At 39.0% G+C, this 22,884-nt stretch overlaps 1 protein-coding gene and 1 pseudogene across 1 annotated transcript in view; one reads left to right on the forward strand and one right to left on the reverse strand.

Moving 5' to 3' along the window:
• Positions 1-22,884, forward strand: part of SYNPR (synaptoporin) — a 265,051-nt gene that overhangs the window by 62,669 nt on the left and 179,498 nt on the right. The gene's annotated exons all lie outside the window — the stretch shown is intronic.
• LOC108389566 (large ribosomal subunit protein eL33 pseudogene) lies at positions 10,448-19,273 on the reverse strand (annotated as a pseudogene).

Here is a 22,884-nt window from a genome sequence, read left to right on the forward strand (position 1 = left end):
ATTCTGAGTAATCCGCTCAATTGGTCCTCATGAATTTAACCCCCAGAACAGGTAAACGTCATGAGTACTGCTCATTTATTTGTTCCGGGTCTTGCTCTTTTCATCTGCTTACTTCATCTGGTTTCGGGGATAATAGGACACTCAGTGGTGCCTAATGCATTTGACAGTTTGAGTTCAAGCTGCAATATCGCAAACCTCCAGGAGAGGGCACGTGTGCTCTTCAGATCAAGGGTGCGTGTGCTGTAGCTGGGGAATCATTTCAACTGGCTTTCTTCTGATGATCCAAGAAAGGAGAATTCTTGGTAGGTTGTGGCTTTTAAGTAAATTTAGGCCAGGTTTTCCTTAGTTGAGGGTATTTAAAGTAGAAACGGTGAGGTTTTATCTGTGCTTTCAGGCTATAGAGATCAAATTTGGGGCAGTGAACAAATACACTGAGAAATGTTATCTGAGATGACAAATATCTAAAAGTAAATGTGACATTTGGTGGGACTATATCAAGCTGAAAAGCTTCTGTACAGCAAAGGACACAATCAATAGACCAAAAAGGTATCCTACAGTATGGGAGAATATATTCGTAAATGACAGATCCAATAAAGGGTTGACATCTAAAATATATAAAGAGCTCACACACCTCAACAAACAAAAAGCAAATAATCCAATTAAAAAATGGGCAGAGGAGCTGAATAGACAGTTCTCTAAAGAATAAATTCAGATGGCCAACAGACACATGAAAAGATGCTCCACATCGTTTGTCATCAGAGAAATGCAAATTAAAACCACAATGAGATATCATCTCACACCAGTAAGGATGGCTACCATCCAAAAGACAAATGACGACAAATGTTGGCGAGAAAGGGGAACCCTCCTACACTGCTGGTGGGAATGTAAATTAGTTCAACCATTGTGGAAAGCAGTATGGAGGTTCATCAAAATGCTCAAAACAGACCTACCATTTGACCCAGGAATTCCACTCCTAGGAATTTACCCTAAGAACGCAGCAATCAAGTTTGAAAAAGACAGATGCACCCCTATGTCTATCGCTGCACTATTTACAATAGCCAAGAAATGGAAGCAACCTAAGTCTCCATCAGTAGATGAATGGATAAAGAAGATGTGGTACATATACACAATGGAATATTATTCAGCCATAAGAAGAAAACAAATCCTACCATTTGCAACAACATGGATGGAGTTAGAGGGTATTATGCTCAGTGAAATAAGCCAGGCGGAGAAAAACAAATACCAAATGATTTCACTCATATGTGGAGTATAAGAACAAAGGAATACTGAAGGAACAAAACAGCAGTAGAATCACAGAACCCAAGAATGGACTAATAGTTACCAAAGGGAAAGGGACTGGGGAGGACGGGTGGGAAGGGAGGGATAAGGGCGGGAAAAAAAGAAAGGGGGCATTATGATTAGCATGTATAGTGTGGAGGGGGCATGGGGAGGGCTGTGCAACACAGAGAAGACAAGTAGTGATTTTACAGCATCTTACTATGTTGATGGACAGTGACTGTGAACAGGGATGTGGAGGGGACTTGGTGAAGGGGGGAGCCTAATAAACATAATGTCCTTCATGTAATTGTAGATTAATGATACCAAAAAAAAAACCACAAGGATTAAACTGAAATTTTACAGAACTCTAGAAATTAAAGAGACTTTGAATATCAAAAAAAAAATGTGACATTTGGTTTTATTAACCCTGGGCTGTTTTTAGAGTAAGATCGTATGTGGATAGTGTTCAAGACTATCTAATATTCATGGATTCCCTTTATCCAACAATGTTACTTAGAACTTGCTATGTGATAAGTATGGTTCTAGGCACCAGTGATATTGCAGAAACAGGAGGAAGCATGTCCCTGCAGCCATGGAACTTACATTCTCAGTAGAGGAGAGATAAGACTAGGAACCAAACAAATGAACTGTGGCTGATGCTAATAGTACTATCTACGAAGGTGCTATGGTGGACAGTATGGAAGTTGAAGAGTGATGTAGGCCATGTAGTATGAAACACGCTCTCTGGTGGAACAAGACCCAAAGGTGCTCTAGGCATCTAGAGGAGGTGGCACTGTGTGGACCTGAATCAAAGAAGGAGCCAGATGTGTGAAGATTTGGAGAGGGAGTTCCAGGCTGAGGGGAGAGCAGGCATGAAGGTCCCGGGGTAGAGCCAACAGAAAGAATGCCAGGGAGGTTGGAAGAGGTTAGCTGAGGGGAGAGTGGAATGAAGTATACTTAAGGAGGTGATGAGGAGCTGGTCATCAGGCTTTGGCAAGGAGCTACAGTTTTGTCCCATAAAATTGAAGACTTCTGATGTTGGATGGGACCTTGGAAGTTATCCTGTCCCATAGCTCTCAAAGATTGCAAAAGAGTCTCTGGAGAACTTGTCCAATAGGCAGAGCCTGCTGGAAATTCTGAGTCAGAAGTCTGGAGTGAGGTCTATGCCACATCTCCAAGTTCCATGGCTCAGAGGTGCACGTAGTCCATGGCCACATTTTGAGGAGATACTGATTTATCAGTCAGTTAGGATTCTATGATTTCAAGCAACAGAATCCAATTCAAACTAATTGAAGTAAATACAAAATTTATGGAAAGACAGCTGAAGAGTTAGTGGCACAAGACCCAAAGGTGCTCTAGGAATCTAGATTTGCAGAAACAGTGGAGAAGAATTTTAAGACACTGCAGTCTAAAAGTCAAGTCCAATCCAAGTTCTCTGCTTTGCAGTGCTGACTATTTATTCATTCATTACCACATAGTTATTAGGCATCTAAGTTCCAGGTGCTGGTGGCACAGTGATGAGCAACAGAGGCCTCATTCATTGTACCTTTTTAAAACCATATCTTCCTTTTGCCATATTCATCTATTTGTTTATTGAGCAAACACTTGTTTTATTATGACTTTGCATTTATTTTATTTTAAATTGAATATATTTGATAGACAATATTAAATTTGTTTCAAATATACAACACAGTAACTTGACAGTTATATACATTACTAAATGCTTACCATGATAAGTGCCCACAGGGCCAACAGATACATGAAAAGATGCTTGATATCACTAATCATCAGGGCAATGCAAATCAAAACACCAGTGAGACATCACCTCACACCTGTCAGAATGACTAATACCAAAAACAAACAAACAAACAAACAAATAACAAGCATTGGCAAGGATGTGGAGAAAAGGGAGCCCTTGTACACTATTGGTGAGAAGGTAAATTGGTGTAGCTACTAGGGAAAGCAGTATAGAGATTTCTCAAAAAATTAAAAATAGAAATACTATACGACCCAGTAATTCTGCATCTGGGAATTTACTCAAAGAAGAAAAAAAAATCACTAGTTTGAAAAGATATATGCACTCCTATGTTTATTGTAGCTTTACTTACAATAGGTAAGATATGGGAGCAAACATCTACTGTATACAAGGTCCTGTGGGTGAAATAGAAATTCACAAAATCATTTTCATATTCAGGAAACATAATCTGGTAAGAAAGACATGAAAAGAATGTTTTGGGAATTCAGAGGAGTAAAGGTTCTGTCATCCCACGGGAGTTAAGACATCTTCCAGGAGTAAGATGGATCATCCTTATTCATCTTCCTTGACAATGAGGGAGACTTAGTGAGGCTGCCTAGAATTAAGAATGCTGTGGGCTGCCTGCTAAAACAGAACCTCTGACTTTAGTCTTGAACCTCCTGTGTTTTAAGCATCACATTCTAGGTTTATTTGACATTCATGATGGATTATAAAGTCTTTGTCATCCAGCTCTGCTGTGAAGATTTGGAGATTAGCCAATAAATAGTTAGATCATGATGTGGACAGATAAATTGGATGATTCAGGCCCTCTGCAGTCACACTCCTGCCTAACCCACTCATGACTCAAATCCTCCTCACTTAAGGAGGAAGTGCTCCACTTTAAGCAGACCATCCCCTCCACTTGAAAAACTTAAGTTTTACATCACTCTGAGCTGTTAATGCATGCATGTAGGTGACTGAGGCTGGCTGTTTTATGCTGAAGGTACTGATGATAGTATTCCATGCACGGCATTTTCTTAGCGTGAAGATATATAATTTTTGTGTGACTTTTAATGCACAAAAATATAGTGCAGTAAAATGCTCGTTTTTCACTTACTTGCTCTTTGGGCTTTGTGTTGCATTTAGAAAGACCAACTGATACTTTAAGTTTGAAGGATCTGGCTTTGTTATTAAGCTGTTCTGTATGAAAGGTAAGAACACAGATTCTGAAGTCCAACTGCCTGGGTTCAAATCTCAACTCTGATGCTTATTAGCTGCAAGAACTTAGGTATGTTGCTAAACTCGCCATGCTTCAGTGTCCTCATTTGTAAAATGAGCACTAGTAGTGATAACTATCTTGTAGAGTGCATTGAGCAATAGTCACAAAAATGCTGCATGACAAACTACCCTACAACTTGGAGGTTTAAAACAGTGATCGTTTGCTATTGATTGCATAAATAAGAGTCATTTGGAGGTCAGTAATCAAGCTGAGCTTGGCTTGGCTGGTTCTCTAGACTGAAGATTAGGGTTTGCTCTACATGTCCCTCATCCTCTTTGCACTGGCAGACTAGCAGAGGATTCTCTTCTCATGGTGGTGGCAAAGACATAAAAAGAACAAGTGGAAGCACATGAGGTCAGGCTTGGAACTGTCCCACTGTTATTTCTGCCCAAAGCAACTCACATGTTTGAACCCGAAGTCAAAGGGCGGAGAAATATATTCTGCCTCTTTAGCGAGAGAAGCTGCAAAGTCACATGGCAAAGAGGGTGTCTACACAGGGGAGTAAATAATCAAAAGGAAAATAAGGCACATAACAAACAGGGTTATTGTGAGGAATAAATATATTAATGTATGTTAAGTGCTTAGAAAGATGCCTCGCACTGTATCAGTACTTGCTTTTATCATTATTCTTCTTCAAGTGTCTTCTCAGTCTAGAAAATATTGCAGGGATGATCATCAGCTTCTTGAGACAGAATGGAGCCTGCTTTATAAGCAATTAACATGCATGCTTACAATAACCACCATCAGTATTTGTTGAGTGCTTTCATATCCATTATCCATTTTGATCTTCACAGCAAAGCTGGGGAACGGGTATGTCATTGCCTTTTGTAGGTAAGGAAGCAGAAACTCACAAATGCAGTGACTCACCCAAGATCACAGGATAATATATCCTAGGATCACACCCAAGGTTTGTCAGACTTCAAAGTCTGCTGCAGTATCGAGCCAGCATGTACTGCAGGCCCTGGGCACCCCCTTTCCAAATAATTTAGATTTCCAGAGCCAGGCTAAAGCTTTCCCACTGATGGTCTACATCTTCACTGGCTCCACTTCCCAATCTATATTTATCCACCAGGGTGGTGCTTTAAGAATGTAATTTTGAACATACTACTCACCAGCTTAAATCCTGAATAAATCAGTACAACTCTCAGAAATCTTAACATTCTTAACATATCCTGCAAGCCCCTGATATTCCAGGCCCTGCTTTCCTTGTCATCCTCTATTCCCTCCATTTTCCTCACCTCAGTTCTTAGGCCTCCCCAGGTCAGTCCCCTTCCCTGGCACAAGGCCTTTGCAAATCTTCTTCCTCATGCCCGGGCTTCTGTCTCCCTCTTCCCCTGGCTCTCCACCTAGTTAACTTTGACTCATCCACCATCTCTAAGCAAGAAAACTCCTTCCTCAGGAAAGTCTGCTTTGACTTCCCTGAAGGTCAGTTCCTCATTGCACATATTCTCTTCGAGCCTTCCACTTGTCTTAACAGCACCTTGTCAAAGCTGTGACCCTGTGTTGGTAATTGTATGATCCTAAGTATCTTGAAAACTCACATCTCTGATTCAGGGTCTTTGACACAGGCATACTATGGCCCCTCTGCCTGTGATCCATTCTGCATGCCCCCTTGTCTGGGACACCAGATTCTCTCGAACTCATCCTTGGTCTCAGCTCAAATCCATCTCCTCAAGGAATAGGACATGAAATCATTGGTCCTATGGTGCCTCATCCTTATCCTCTGTAGTACTTTACACTCTTGTCATTTTTTGTTCAATATCTGTCTTTGATGGAAATCTGCAAGCTGCATGAACTCAGCAATGGCTGCTGTGTTCACTGTATTTCTGGCAACTAGCACAGGGTCTGTTGAGGAAGAGTGGTTAGAACTTGTTTAACCAAATGACACTGGGATCACAAGAGCGCATTAACCACCATGGTCTATTTGGCTAACCTCTATGGTGTTCTTTAGAATTTTGTTCAAGGGGTAAAATTATAGCATGGCATTTATAAAACACTTTACTATGTGTTAGACACTATGGTAAACGTTTTACAAACATGATCTTATTTATTCAAGGTCAGTAGGCAGTGGCATCTTCCCTGAGTCCCGAACACTGGTCAGTGCCCACCTCCATTTGCTGTGCTCCCAGAGGACTCCCTGCACTTGTAATTGTGACCACTACCTCTCTCCTCATGAGCCTGTGAGAATGGTCTCACTCACCTTTCTAGTCCCTGTGTGTATGTCCCTGGTATATATTAGGTACTCCGTTCATGTTTATTGGGTATGAAATATATTTGTATTGTTACAATCCCATAAGAAGTTTTATAAATGGAAAAAGGATTTTCCTAATAGATTAAGACAAAGAAAGCAATGAAATCAGTCGATGTGAGCAAAGCCGACATCAAGTGCTATGATGTAGAGGTTAAGTGGACTTGCTGTAGAGTCGACAAGTCCGTGCCCAGTCTTGCCTCTTCCTCTGAGCTATGTGAAACCTGCAAGATGTTTATCTGCTGTATGCCTCGGATTCCCCACTGAAAAATGAGAGTAATAATACTATCTATACCCCTGTAGAGTTCTTGTAACACTAAAATGATTTAATGTGAAAAAATGCTTAGAACAGTGTGTTTCACGTGAAAAATGCTATACAAATAATAAATATCATTATTAAAAATCTTTATGATCTTGCCCAAATGCTAAACATCAGTGCCCTAGTTTCTCACATCTCTGGAATTGGAGTTGACTTCCTGACTTTGAAGAGTCCCAGACCCTGTGTCCTGACTCTGTTCCTGGTTGTGCCTGTAGGGTGAGAAGCCTCCATCTCTGTTGCTGCTGTAGGACTCATCCCATTTCTGTTCCCTGGCCCCATGGGAAGGTACTTCCCCATCTGAGACCAAAGACCCCTCTTACTTTATATGGCCTCTTACCAGCCTCTCCAGAATCTCCATTTGTAGCCCAGAGCCTCTGGCATAACTAGTTTGTGGCTGAGCTGTCGCGGTAACCCAGGCAGTCTGACACTGGAACCATTGAATATAAGCACACTAAATCTACCTCTTCTTCCCAGAGTCTAAAATAAGATTCCTAGCCTACCATTTAATGTTCTTCCATTAACTTTTTATACCAATAACTTTTAAAGCCTCTTATTTTTTATTAAAAAATTAAAGTATTTTCCACATTTTTATTCAAAATATATACATTAAACGTTGAGCACAGACACTGTGCTGGAGTCTGTGGAGCACTTCAGCAAACAAGAGAAGCACTTCTTTCCTTCTTGTAGGTAGTAAATAACCTAATGAGACTCTGAAGCTACATAAAAAAATCCACAGGTCCTCTTTACTTCATGTTGATATATCTTATCGGATTCTCCAACAAGAGAGTACATCAGCCTCTGAGAATTTCAGTGTGATTTAAAATTCTATACCTGGCTGTAGAATAATAACATTTCCCCTCCTTGTCAAACTAACCTCTGTACTGTTAGGAGAGCTCAACCAAGAGTTGAGTTGTTTGCACATTGCAACAGAAACTCAATGTCAAATCACAGCATGCCACTGAGAAAGAAGAGGCAAGCTTCCTGTTGCTTGAGATGCCTCTTGAAATCTCAGGTCAGTAACTGCTGGCTTTCCCAGAGAGACATCCTTTTCTGTTTGAAGTTTTGCCTCCCCTGCCTCTCCTCACCACAGTGAAGCCACTTTGAACAGCACCGGTGGGCCCAAGCCTTTGAAGACTTTGCTAAGGAGACTACATGGAGAGCAACTGCTTGATGAATGCTCTGCCTTTAGAGAGGTGTTGTCTTGCAAACATACCTGGCTTTAAGTCTTGGGTCTGCCCCTTATTATCTTTGTGATTTTAGTGAAGTTTCTTAACCTTTATGAACTTCAGTCTCCATATTTGTAGAATGAGTATAAAAATAGTAATATGTCTCAGGGTCTTGGTTGCAAGCACAGAGATTTGCTTTGAAACACAAGATGTAGAATTTATTTGAAGATTATAGAGTCACTTGTAGATTCAGCAAAAATGTAAAGAAGCAGATTCAGAAAGAATCAGAATAAATTCTGGGGAGCCCTGGAGATTTATGAATTAGAAATTAACAGCCAGTCTTACCAGATCCCCAAATATAAAGCCTAGTTGCTACCCCTCTTCTGAAATCCAGCTGTATATGTCCAACTACCATTCTACATCTACCTGGAGGTAAATAAGCATCTCAAGATCAACAATTACAAAATAAAACTTGATTATCCCTCCAAACCCCAGAAATTCCTATTTGTCCTTCCACCTACTTCCTCTGGCCAAAAGTTGTGCAGCCCCCTTCGCCATATTTCGCTCATGCCTCCCCTCCTGTCCGTCAGCAGATTCTTTCCGTTTTGCCTTCAGCCTGTGTCCTGAGCTCACCCAGTTCTCACTCCCCAGCATGATTCACAGACCGAGAAGCTCTCCTGCCTCAGCTGGACATTGTGACGAGCTCTTTTCCCATCTCCCAGGAAAAAGAAAAGAGTGCGCCTGCCCCACTTCTGTGCCACACACAACAATCAGATTATGTCAAAAAAATAAAAACATGTCAGTCTTCATTGAAACCTGTAATGACCTTCCATTACATGAAAAATAAAGTCCAAGGTCTTCATTTTGACCTGTAGAACTCCACATTATGGCTAGATTTCCAAACTCACTGTGTAACGTCCTCGCCCTTGTGTGGCACATTGGCCTCCTTGATGTTCCTTGAACAGACTAAGTTCGTGTCTGCTCTGGGGTCTGGGTACTCGCTATCTCCCCTGGCCTTGAATGCTGTCCTCTGATGCTCACATGGTTGACTCCTCTGCCTCGTTCAGAAGTGGCTGCCTCCCTGACTCATCCTGTTTTGAAGTCACCCTATTTGGAAGCATTGCTAACTGTCCTATATAAAACAGCCCTGTTACTTCCACTCTATTTCCTGTAAATTCCATGGAGGCAGGATATATGTGTATTTGGTACACTGCTGAAATACCAGGATGTTTCCTGGCATATAATGGGCATTAATTATTGGAATAAGTTAGTGAATACTTTAGAGTGCCACTACTGGAGTATATGGTTGTAAGTATTTTCCTATTCCATCCTTTGGAGGTTTTCAAATCTCCAAGAGTCTCAACGGCCTCTTCTGGGTTTTATGTCTACATCTTGGTCAGGGGAAGGCAATCTTCTGTTGCAGTCATACCTGCAAGGCTGTGTGCAATAAAGGACTATGGCTCCCTGAACATAAATTGGAGTGGTCTTACCTGAAGAACGCAAAAGGATAGCAGATCAAGGCAGCAGGTGTCCACTTCACATTACTCCTCACAGGATGATTGAGATACAGCGTGTAAACTGTGCCACACAGTACACGTGGATGGTAGCTTTGGTTGCAGTTATGGTTGTTACAGATCATAAACCTGAAACTTCAGTTTTGTCTTCCTATGGATAGACATATGTGAGTCATACACATATGTCTATGTCATATACATATGTGATAGATATATACAAATAGTGTATACAGATACTGTATTGTTATGTAAAATAATAAATGGGTAGACTTATGGGGGCAACTCAAGAAAAATAGCTAGTATTATTAGAATGTGTTCAACAATTGTTTTGGGGGGAGATGAGATATTATTATTATTTGCCCATATGTATTACTTAATATTGAATACAGGAGGAATTCTTTTCCCCATTCCTTTGAATTTAGGTATAGTGAATTGGCTAGAATGGTCAATAAAGTGTGAGTGAGACTGATGCATGCCCCTTCTGACAGGATATGAGAGGGTGTAGCTTTTCCCTGCCATCTTCCCCCTGCCACCATAACCAGAGCTGTTTCAGATGATGGTTAAGCCACAATCAGACTATGTCCCTGAGTGTGTATGTGAAGCAGAGCCCAACACATGATGGACATATAACATGGATAAGAAATAAACCTTTGCTGTTTTAAAACTAATCTGATATAGCTGTTGTTTGTTTCTATTGTAAAAACCAAGCCTATTCTGACCCAAACAGAGAGATTAGCCTTTTTTTTGCTCACATTAGCTGAGCAGCCTCCAAGTGACAGGCACCATGCTAGGAAGCAGGTTTCCTGAGATAAACAGTACAGTCGTTTCTCTATTCTAGCTTCATTGATAGCTTTAATTTTTTTTTTAAACAGAACAAACCCACTTTATTTATTTACTTTATAATAACTTTAAATCCTTCAAGGGTACATCACATGGATTCTGTGTCCAATGGCGTTAGCAGGAAGGTTGCTTCAGAATTTGGCACAAATCACTCCACTGTTCCCATGAGCACAGGTTACCTTCCCCAGATGACTCTGGTTTTGTTTGGTTTGCCACCAGGAGTCACTGTGTTGTTCTTTGCTTTGGACACACAAGTACATCTCACCTAGACAGAATTCAGTTTAATCTTGAGCATAAATACCTTTGGTTTTAAGAAGAGCTGTGAGCTCCTTTTGGTTCCGGAGACCCCACGTATAGCCAGTAAAAATGGCCTTGGACCACAGCCTTCCAGACTGTTCGTTAGTTTGGATGTCCTGTTCCCAGCAGGCCTCCAGAGGCTCCAAGGTGGCAGAAAGAGCAGATGTCTTTAATTTTTAAAAAATTAGGAGCCTAACCATGTTACAACCCATGTTACAAACCTGATATTAAACCCTGGAAAAATATGAGAATGGATAGACTTGCATTTACCTTTAAGGACCTTACAGTCTGGTGGGACTGATCCAGAATAATCACACAAAATTAACTCTATTGCATAATTATGATGAATACTACAAGGAGGAAGTATTGGGTTCTGGGCAGGGGATGCTAACCAGCTTTGTTAAAGGGGTGAGAGGGTCAAGGAAGGCTTCCATGAGGAGGTGACTTTCATTCTAAGACCCAAATAATGAACAGAGATTTCTCAGCCTCTAGCCAGAGATGCCAATAAAATTATTCCATTTCTGAACTCTGTTCCTATCACTTCCTTAAATCTAAAATTACTCTATACCTTCAGCCTCTTACCAGACAAGTAATAAGACAAAATTTCATAGAGAGCCAAAGCCATTATCTGAATGATTCCTGAGGAAAGTGAGTGTTAACACCAACAGAATTATCCAAACAGTTCCCTGAATATGGAGACTGGGTAGTAAGAAGTAGGACAAGAGTTTCAATAATGTGTGTTCATAAGCAGCTAATCTGCATGATAGCAAATACAATTTTTAGTTTTATGCCATCCATAGTAATGTTCTTATATACTTAACTGTTGGAAACCAGTGTTTTTCGCCATGATTATTTCTTGTCTTATTGCTATCTGGTACTGCAATTTAAAGTTTTTTTTCTCTTGCACGGCAACTGTGTTACAGTAGGAAATAACCCTTTGACATTTGGGTATTTATGCACTTTATTCTAGGGAAGATTTGAGAGATGATGGTGATGATAATGAGTGGTAGTGGTGGTAATCCCTCAAGTTTGACCACACATTATCTGCTTTGAGTGTTAAAGCAACCTTCGTAGGTAAGCAGGGCTAGCAGCATTTATTTCTCTTTGTTTTTTTTTTTCTTGTTGAATGAAAATACTGGGAATTTAGAGGTTTCGGATACTATCCCAATGTCTGTAGCTGGTAGATGACTGAACAAAAAATCAAACTCAATTCTCTTGATACCGTGGTTTACTGACAGATGAGGTGTATTCATGATCTGACCATTGAAATACATAGGCTTGGGATGCTGTTCTCACACGGAATCTGTGACCTTAAGCAAGTCACTTAACCCTTCCTAGCATCATTTTCTTCATCTATAAGGTAGACAACGATAGCTAACTCATGGTGCATTGTAGGGATTAAACAAGGACTGCTCTGTATGCATGTAATAATTTATTTACTTGCTCATTTGGATATTCTTTGAACCCAGCTTAGTTCTGTACTGTTTAGATCCAGTATACAGCCCTGAATAAGATGGTCTTTGCCCTAAGGGAATGTCCAGACTAGCAGGAATTGTGAAAGTGTTACAAGGCTCACATAGTAGTATTTCTTTCTTTCTTCTCAGAATCTTTTAAATAACCTTCTGTTTACATTCATTGCCTGTACCATGCGTGAAAAACATGCATGGTAATGAGGAGGAGCATTAAATATTAAAAGGAAATTTATCACTACTACCTTATTACTGCTGTTGCCCCTATTATCCTTGAAGAAACAGATTCATTGATTTGGAGAGGTGAAAAAAATGTTAACAAATAATATTGACTAATAACAATATTGGAGTCACTACCTGCAAAAGCTCTCCCATACTCAGCTCCTGTTTTGTTTCATTTTGGTTTTTCTATTTTCTCTGTCAAAGAAAGTGACCATAGGTCTAGAAATGTAGAACACACCATTGCTACAGATATTAAAGGCACATAAAGGTGAGCTGTTAGAAATCTAGATGAGAAATCTAGATGAGTCCATTTATCCTGTTCTGGATGAATTTACACTTCTATGCAAGGTGTTAAGAGAGTTTTTCAGCTTGCTTGGATATCAGTGATGCTTTAAAAAGTGGAGGAGAGGGAGTAAGTAAATAGTACAACTTATAGATTCAGGAGCTTAATGTCAATACCATACCAAATTCTAGGACAGATAACCAAATGGATAGATGGCTTATGGCACACAGAGAAGGAAGGAGGCACAGTAGAGGTATTGACTTCACTGCCTCTGGTTAAACATTACGGTTAGAACAGAAAAATATATTGAACAGAAACATCTAGATGTAAGATTTTTGAGAAAGTCACTCAAATTCTTGTTTTCAACTTTGACGAAAGTAATTTAGAAAAGGACAGAGCTAGTGGATTCTTAAGTGGCTGAGTTGTTTTGAATAAATTATGGCTTAAAATTAACCAGGGTGGGGTCAGATGGTCTCTGTCCTTGGTCCTGAGCTACTCCCTGCTGCCTATGACTAAGGAGTGGTTCCCAAACATCCAGATCACCTGGGGATCGTTGGAATAACAGAGCTACTTGGATCTGCTGTTGGAAATTGTGATTCATTAGGCACGAGGTGGGACCTGGGATGCTTTACTTTAAAGAAGATACCTTCATCAATCTTGTAAATGACATTAGTTGGAGGATAAATTAATGCATTAGGTGACTGCATTATGATCTCAAGTGACCTGAGTAAACTGAAATAAGGGTCAAGTTTAATGAAATGACCTTTTCAAAAAAAGGAATAAATGAAAAGGTTTAATTTGAAGGGTCTGGAAACCATCCACACAAGTACATGAAGGTGATATGGGGGCAGTTGATAGCTTAAGATCAGTATTTACAGAAACTGTTCAGAGGAAGTCAGATAACTTTAAAGTAAACATGTGCCACCAGCAGAGGGCTGTGGCTTGCAACACAGATAATGTGAGCTGAAGCACAAAATACTGGTAAAGGGGAAAATGTTCAACTTTATGATTTATAATTCACCTCATAGACTCTACTAAATGGCACCGTATTTTTGTAGGTTGTGTTTAACAACCATACTGTCATAGAAAAATAGAATTTAGAGCTGGGAGTGATCAATGACCATTTAGTCCAGAGCTATTCAAAAAGGGTTACATGGACCCCCAGGGTTCCTCAGGACATCTTCCTTATGAGGGTGGGAGGGTTTAGGTTGGGGAGGGAATAGGTGGAGCTCAACATTGCCATCCCAAAGAAGTTTCCATCCAAACAGCTCTGCTATTAACTGTTTTACATTTTAGACATCTACATAGAGGTTCATATGGGAAATTGAATTTTAAATTTGGTTAACTAAAACTAAACATAGGAAAATAAAGCTGAAAATTACTGAAAAGTATGCCAGCCTTATAATTTTCTGTTAAAAATATCATAAGGATATATTTCCTCAAAAAGATGTTAAAAAAGGATGGAAACCTATTCAGTTCCCTTTTCATTAATTTGAGGAAAAACTGGAACCCAGAGTAAAGAGCTGTGTTTATTAAAGGAAATTTTGGATAAACAAAAACATTATTTTATTACATTTTCTATTTAACTGTGAAGCAATGCAAACATTTTGGTTCCTTGTACCACTTCAGTGTGATAAGTCTATTAATAGGGACATCCTGATTATCTCTCACATAAACATGATGAGCAAATGATCTGTGGGAAGCTCTTAATGTTCTATTTCCTGATTTCCTTTGTTGCAGCAATAGCTGTCTGATGTTTTAAATGACACTGAATGTTGTCTGTATACTCATAAATATTTACATTTAGTAATTATATCAGTAAAAGGTTTGGAAGACTGATTTATGCTGAATCTATTTTATTTTCTGCAAAAGAGACAGAATCTTAATTAGCTTTATTTCTGGTACTCATTAACCCATATATAATCTCTGATTATGTATTGAATTCAAATAGAAATGAAATCTTTCAAGACTTTCTTGGGATGAATTGAGGGTTTCCCCTCCTGTAAGTTTCTTTTTCTTCTGAAAACGCTAATTTTATTGGAGGAGGTGTGAGAAGAGGAATATTTATGGTCTTAGATAAATTTAGACAATCTCTATTACTACAATTATAGGGCTAGGTGAGAGCAAATTTACTATGTTATGAAAGGAAAAAGGCTACCTGTGATGTAAACCAAAGAACAAAGGCTACTCTCAAAAATGTTCTGGATCCCAACTTTAAGTAAAGAGTATGTACCTTTATAGATAAGAGTATTACCTGGTAATTCATTCATTGCCATTCACTGAGCAAGGGTTTATTGTGTTTTCTATTTGCTGTTTGCTCCTGCTAGGAAAACTGATACAAAACAAGGTTCCTTTCTTACTGGCATCTCATCAATCTAGGTTAAGAAATATAAGATGGATACGCTTGTGACATACTCATTTTTTACAGCCTATCCATGAGCAATAATATGTGATTCAGAGAAAGGGTCATAGTACCATTATAGAGCGCATACTCTGCGCCAGGTGCTGTAATTTGCATGTATCATCACATTCACTCCATTTTGAAATTAAAAAGCCATAGAGTGGTTAAGAAACTTCCCCCAGTGTCACAGTTGGTATATGGAGTGAACATTAAATGAGCTACTGAATAGTAAGCAATGATCACAGCACCCTGCATATGAAGTGCTTCGTAGGCACTAGCTTGTACTCTGGAGAGTGGTCGTGACAGTACTAATAGCATGTGATAGTATTCTTTGTGACAATCCTATGAGCTTGTTACCATTTTTAATCCTTAAAATTCAATACCATAATAAATCCTAACAGGCCCAGAAAGGTAAATGACTTGCTTGGGGATACCAAACATTGAAGTGGCAAAGCAAGAATTCCAGTCAATATACTTCCCCTCCAGCCTTCCCAGCTCTGGAGTTTGGATTTTATTTATCAGAGGGCCAGTATACTCACTGAAAAATGTCTTCAAGGAGTGACAGGGACAATACTGAATGTTAAAAGGTAATGTTGTCATGATGTTCTGCAGAGACTAGGTGATGAGGATCATGTCTGTGGAGATTAGAGGTGTAGGATTAGCTTGGAGGTTATCATATCAATCTAAGTGTGATGAAATCCATAAGAAAGAAGAGGTTCATTTTGACAGCAGGGAATTGTAAAAAGAGAGAGAGATGAGCCAGAGAGATGTATAAAAGGCAAGATTTATGGAATTTAGTGACAGGCTATGGGGCATGAAAGAGAGGGTTTGCCTAGACCAAGAGCAATGGCTAATTGTATGGCTAAGCACTATGTCTATTTCATTCACTAGGTGCCTGCATCACAGTGTGTGCCTTCCAGCAGGGGCTCTATAAACATGTGTATAATATATTAGTGAATGACCAGAGATAACACTAAGCTTCAAGCCTGAGTGTCTCACACAGAAGTAAAAAAAAAAAAGGCAAGAGAGGGCACTAGTTTGTGGGAAAGAAGAATATGGTGCTACATATGCTGAGTTTGAGCTGAATATATTGCAGATGAAGAGCCTAGAGGTGAATGTAAGAGACCCCAAATTCTGGGGCAGTTCAAGGTAGGCAATTTAGCTACCTATATAGGAGGTTGTGACTGAATCAGTTCAAATGACAGAGTTTTCTTAAGGAAAAAGACAACAGAACACACCAGAAGAGTGAGCCTGGACCTCAGAAACAGGAGCAAAAATAGAAGGCTTGACTAGGAAGAGCTTAACAGAAAAGAAGGAGCCCTTTAGAGTGTAAAGTCATTGTCCCCAAGGCAGGAGCGCACTTCCCAAAGGAAGTGGCAGCTACAGTGTCCAGTGCTGCATACTGGACGGGGTAGAATGAAGAAATGGTCCTTGGATTTGGCCACAAGAGTTTATTGAGAGTTTTGGAAAGAGCTGTTTTGTTTATCTGGTGTTGCTTCAAGTCAGATTGCAAAGACTTGATTCAGTGATTGCACTAAGAAAATGAAAACTCCTTGATAGGTATTCAAACCAGACCTGAGCCAGGGGGTTTCTTACAGTTGAGAAGGAAGTCTTACATCAAGATTCTGTTATTTCAAGATTAGGAAAAAACAAATCAGCCATGCTTAAGGCTGAGTTATGGATGAATTGTGACCCCCATAATTTACATGTTGATGTTCCAACTCCTGGTAACTCAGAATGTAACTGTTTCTGGAAATAAGGCCTTTCAAAAAGTGATTAAATTAAAATGAACCATTAGAATGAGGACCAAATCTAATATGACTGGTGTCCTTCTAAGAAGAGAAAGAGACACCAGGTATGTGCATGTGCTGGAGGTGACCATGTGAAGACCAGCAAAAGGGCAGTCATCTGCTAGCCAAGGAGAGAGTCCACCTGCCAGCACCTTGGTCTTGGACTTCCAGCCTCCACATTTGTGAGGAAATAAATTTCTTTGGTTTAAATCCCCAGTCTATGTATTTTGTCATGGCAGCCAGACTACAAGACTGCAGCACTCTGCAAGGTGGGGGTGAGGGTGAATTTGGAAGGAGGCCAGAATAGGAAAAATAGACCACAGAGAATGTATGAGCATTCAGAACAGTATATAGTTAGTCAAAAAATTAAAACAATTAAGTGTTTATTGCCAAATAACCTAACCTATGTGATATTTCTTCATCTTTTACTTTTCTTAGAACATTACATAGTTGTCTTTTTCTGCTGAATGCACCAGTGCAATCCTTTGAAATTTGGAACCTGGTATTTAAGCTCCCTCAAGTCTATAATCTCTTTTTCCATTTTGTTACCTTTTTTTAATTCTTATTTAATAAATTCTGACCTACTGGTGTGAAGATGGAGGAGAGAGAGGACATTGCTCTCAGGGCCTTCTATATCATTATTTTTCATTTGGCTGTAGTTGGGATATTCATCCATCATCCAAGACCATATTTTACTTACTGTTTAAATGCATTTTTAGACTCCCTTCTTGTTTCTTCATCCACTGTATGGAATTCTAAGATTGATTTGGGCTAGTGAAGACTAATAAGAATATCCTTCCCCGCCTGTGGAATCCAAAGATTCAGAAACTCAGAACTTGTCCAAGTCCTTTTCTTGTTCCATGATCATTTTGTGAAAAGGTTCATGTATGAACCCTTCCAGGTTAGCTCATTTGAATCCTAATATCGCAGATAATAAAAATTAAAAAGTGGTTTGTGCAGCTCCATCTTTGTGGAGTAGCCACATTCTTTTTGATTTTTGAAAATCCAAATAATCAGCACATGGTTTGACAGCTGGAGGAGACATATAAATGAGTGATATATTTGTAGATGCCCACTTGAAGTGGACATGTTAATTCCCTTTATCCTCTGAGTTCTCTTCCCTATGGAAGAAGCGTTCCCCAGATTTAGCCCAAGATGAAAATAATGATATTTTAAAATACTTGGCAAGATTTCATTTAGGAAACCAGGCCCTTGAGAGTGTTCTGAAAGGATTGAGGCTGTCTCTGTCTAGGATTTCTTTATCTTTTGACCGTCCTTTAGGTGAGTCTTTTTAAAAAACATATTGACAATCTGTCTAGTGTGCCAATAAGGAATCTTCTGGATACTTTCTTTTAATGGAACTTCATAATCTCTCATCTGGAGAGGTCTGAAAACAGAATTTCTGCTTCTCCAAAAATTTATCCTGGAACTTAACTGACCATTTCACACTGCGATGTTTAAAGTGAACAGATACCACGTGGCCTTTTGTATATAATTTGTGGGCATGGCTGGAAGTTTTGAGGTCAGGGGCAAAACTTCAGGATAGATCTCAGCATTTTGGGGGTTTCAAAATAAGTGTATCTTCTACTCTTCTGCAATTTAGAGATTGCTTGGATATTATTCAGGCCCACTGAAGAATGTAGGGAGGAATTTTATCTCGTATACTATCAGGTTGAGCTTTGAATGAATGAGTGAGGAACTTGTAAAAATTTAGAGCATTGAGTTAGAGAAAGAATCCCACCTTAAACAGAATACACTCAGAAGCACAGAAGAACCTGCTAAGCACCATTACTGAATTGGAGTTTAAATAATCCCAATTTAGTTGTATAATTAAAGCACTTTTAGACCCCGAGTCTTCAACTCCTCCAGGGTTTCCAGTTACACTTAAATGATATTTTGATTATGGTTTGTGAAAATAGAAGAGCCTACTTTGAGTTTTTGCTGAGGCCTTATGGTCATAAATTAAATTCTATTCTATATAAACTCTTGAAATGATATTTAAGATCAGTTTAATGACTTCATTTAGTACTACTAAAAAAGTATTAGCTAGATGCCAGTGTGTCCAAAATTCCTATCTCCAGCTCTGACCTGTACCTTAAACTCCAGGCTTGACTATGCAGTGGTCCATGGGACATGTCCACTTGCTTGTCTAAAGGCATCTTAAAATTAATACATCCAAAAAGGAACTCTTAGAGTTTCCACCTTAAAACCTGCTCCACCACTATTTGTCTCCTATCAGTAAACAGTACACCAACCACTCAAATAAACAAGCCCCAAATCTAGGAGTCAACCTTGATTTCTCTCCTCGTCTCTCCTTCCACTTCAAATTCATCAGCAAGTGCTGTCAGTAGCACTTTTTGGACATATCTCACATCCATCTGCTTCTCTCCATCTTCACTAGTCCTATCCCACCCAGTCCAAGCCATCATCATCTTTCCAGGGGTCCTGCAATAGTCTACCAAGTTGACCCTTCTTGTAGTCTTTCCCCTCTAAAACCCATTTTTCAAAAAAAAGAGGCAAAAACAATCTTGTTCCAATTTAATCAGTTCAAATCACTCCCCTGTGAAACCTCTAATGGTTTTCTCCTTACACTTGTCTAAAATGCAAACTTTTTATCATGACCTACAAGGTCCTGCATGATATGACCACTTGCCCATCTCTCTACCTCACTGTAGACTTTTCTTTACCTTAGTGACTAAGGTGAGCTGCTTTCTGTTTTTGTAAAAGAAACTTCCCACCCCAGTGCCTATGCACTTGCTTAATTCTCAGCCCCAAACTTTGCCTGAACCTGCCACTCTCTTCTCCCTCCAGATAGCCACATGATGGGGTCTTTCTCCTTCTTGAGGCTTTAGCTCAGGTGCCAACTTATCAGAGTGACTTTGTTGATCATTTAATCTACAGTAGCTACGTATATCACCTTCTGCTTCTATCACTTTCCTTTTGATTCATGCAACTAGTTAGTACCTGAAAATATATTATTTTTAATTTTCTCCTCCACTATAATGTAAGCTTTACAAAAATGAGGCCCATCCTTGTCTAATTTGCTATAATATTCCTGATGGATAAAACAGCTCCTGGCATGTAAAAAATACTAAACAAAGAGTCAAGTCATTGTATTCTCATTATAGTGTTTTTCACAAAGTCATGCCTTAGACTGATTTCCCTTCTTTATCACTCTCTTGAACATCCCATTTTACCAAGAATAACTGACTTAGTTATGTATAAGTTCAGGGGTAGTTTCATTTTTAAATTGTCAACAAAAAGGTTAAAAGAAAAACCAATACTAAACGATGTTTGTAGAGTTGATAGATTACAATGTTATAAAATAAAGATAGCATTTATGAAACACTTCTGCTGGTAAATGAATTAAACATTTATTTAACAAAGAACACATGAAAAATAAATATTCAGTTTTCATAAAAGCAACAGAAAAATGCTCTCTAGCAAAATATCTCAACAAGATATGGCATTTTATTGCCAGCTTTTGAGCCAGTAGCTCTAGTCTCCTGAGGCTTAAACAGACAAACTTTATAATTCTAGATTTAAAAGGCAACTTTCTCCAATGTTAGAAGTCACTTTCAGGTGAAAAAACAGGTCTTATTTTATAGGTTTAATTATCAGGTTTAACTGAATCTGACAGCCTGGAAAGGTAGAATAAAATAGCTTCAGGACAATAGCACATTTCAGCAAGGTAATGACAACCTATCATCTTTAATGAAATCACATACTTTGGGTTAACATCTTTGTTTTAGTGTACTATAAAATAAAAGGTGAAAAAAAATTTTTAAGTAATCAAACAGCAAAGATAAAGCAAACCAAGTAAGGTATGTTTTAGATGCTTAAAACTCTGCTTCATGAAGACACAATGCTCCAGAAAATTGAAATCTATGTCATTAAAATGAAAACATTAATTACATGGTTTTATACTTAGCAAAGCACTATAGAATTGTTATACAGAATGTTCTGTTTCACAAATTTTCCCCTTACTGCCAAGTTGAATCTTAAAAAAAAACAAGTATAATGGAAATTAAGGGAATATAAGAAACTTGTACTGGCAAAATAAATTGGCACAAAATATTAAACAGATCAGGTTCAATCAGAAGCCTCATTAGTATTAATTCAGAAAGTAAAGAATGAAATGTTCAAGTTTTGATTCTTCAGAGTTGATCTATGGATTCACATTGCATTTAGTATAAAATCATAAAATCCAACATTTTAGAAAGAAGATCTGTACAGAGTAGTGGGATATTCTCAAAAAAGAATACCTCCATATGTATTTTTGTACATAAATTATAGATATTTACAGTTAGTTTTATAATTGAATGGATACTTACAGTTTATCTAATACACTGTTTCATGATGTGGCTTTAAATTGTCCAAAATCATTGCATTAAATAACATTAAGTCATACAGTGAAAAATCTATTCACCTTCAAATTCTTTCTCTTTTTTAAAACTCTGTATATCATGGAACTTTGCAACCATACACAAAACAAAGTAGAAGAACAAACCACCATATAACTGGTCACCCAGGTGATTCTCTTGCCGAATTTGGAAAATTTTCAACCATGATTTTTTTAGTACCTTTTCAGCTTGTTTCTTTCTTCTCTTCTGGGACTCCAATGACATGAATGTTAGCTATTTTGTTATCACCCCACACATCTTTGAAGCTCTGTTCTATCTGGCAGGACAGAAAACTTTTAGACAGTAGCACCTCTATGCCAGTCAAACCCCACTGAAAACAACTGTGGACCCCACCTCTACCCTCCCCAGCAAAGGTCAAGTGAGAAGCCTAAACTTTCAAATTCAGCAACCCTCTCCCCCACCCCCTGACCCTGACAAAGAAGACTGAGTAGGAAGCCAGGACTTTCATGCCCACTAAGCAGTAAAAAGACCCACTCCCACCCACATCCTCACCTAGTGTTGAGGCACCCATCCTGAAGTGGTGTCAGAAGAAGCCTCTTAGAGTCAGGACTGTCACCATCGCCTAACAGTGACAGGACCATCCCTCATACTCATGGTGTCAGTACAAAGAACAGTGACAAGGCATTCCTATCTCCAAGCCAAAAATGTATCATCACAGACTTAGGGGAAAGTGGGATTTCCTACTCCCATCCCTACCAACAGAGATAAGTATTCTTTCTGCCCCTTAGGTGCCAGAGAGGCTGGGTGGGAAACCTGGACTTCTGATCCCACCTGGCAAAGTAAGACAGCATTCCCTGCTTCCCTGATGGAGTAGTATCAGAGGAAGCCAGCTAAAGCAGCAGTCCGGGGTGTCATGCTCTGAGACTGTGTTCTTTTCCTGGACCTTTGTCTAGAGAAAGTTGACTTCTGTTGGGACGTTTTTTGTCTGAACCCCTTGGTGTTTTCATGTTGCTGGTTTCTTAATCTCCATGTCTGGGATACATGAGGGAAAAAGAAAACGCAGGGAACCCATCTCCATATTGTTTCTTCAGTTCCAGGGTCCCTAGCCAGTCTGTGTTTTTCTTTACTACTTTCAAGAATCTCCTTATGTTTGTTTTATATATAATTTCCAGGGTTTATGGTATACTTAGCAGGAGGAGTAATGAAATATCTTATCTACTCCTTCTTCCCCCTGGTTTATACTTTCTTTACCTGCCGTTTATTTATTGAAAAAGGAGGGATTTTTGTTGTTGTTGTATGTTTTGAAGAATTTCCAACATTCTGGATTGCTGATTGAATATTTTAGTTTTCAGGTAATAATTCTTCTACTTCCTATACTTTCATAAATTGCTAATAGAACTAGAGATTTGATTAGCTTCAGGTTTAATTCTTTAGACAGAATATTTTTGCATAGTGCTGTCACCTTCACATCAGGAGATTTTAAACATCAGACACTCTACTTTTAGGAAGGTAAAGATTTATCAGGGAGTTAAGGAGTTGTTGGTCTTATCCATTATATAGTTTCTCCATCAACTTTCTCTGATGGCTTTTGCATTAAATTTTCCTTCATTCATAATAAAATAGCACACCTTTTACCTAACCACATTCTGAACAAATAGCAATAAAATCAGGGAGTAGCA

Source organism: Manis javanica, chromosome 3, assembly GCF_040802235.1.
Source record: "Manis javanica isolate MJ-LG chromosome 3, MJ_LKY, whole genome shotgun sequence".
NCBI classification, from domain to species: Eukaryota; Metazoa; Chordata; class Mammalia; order Pholidota; family Manidae; genus Manis; species Manis javanica.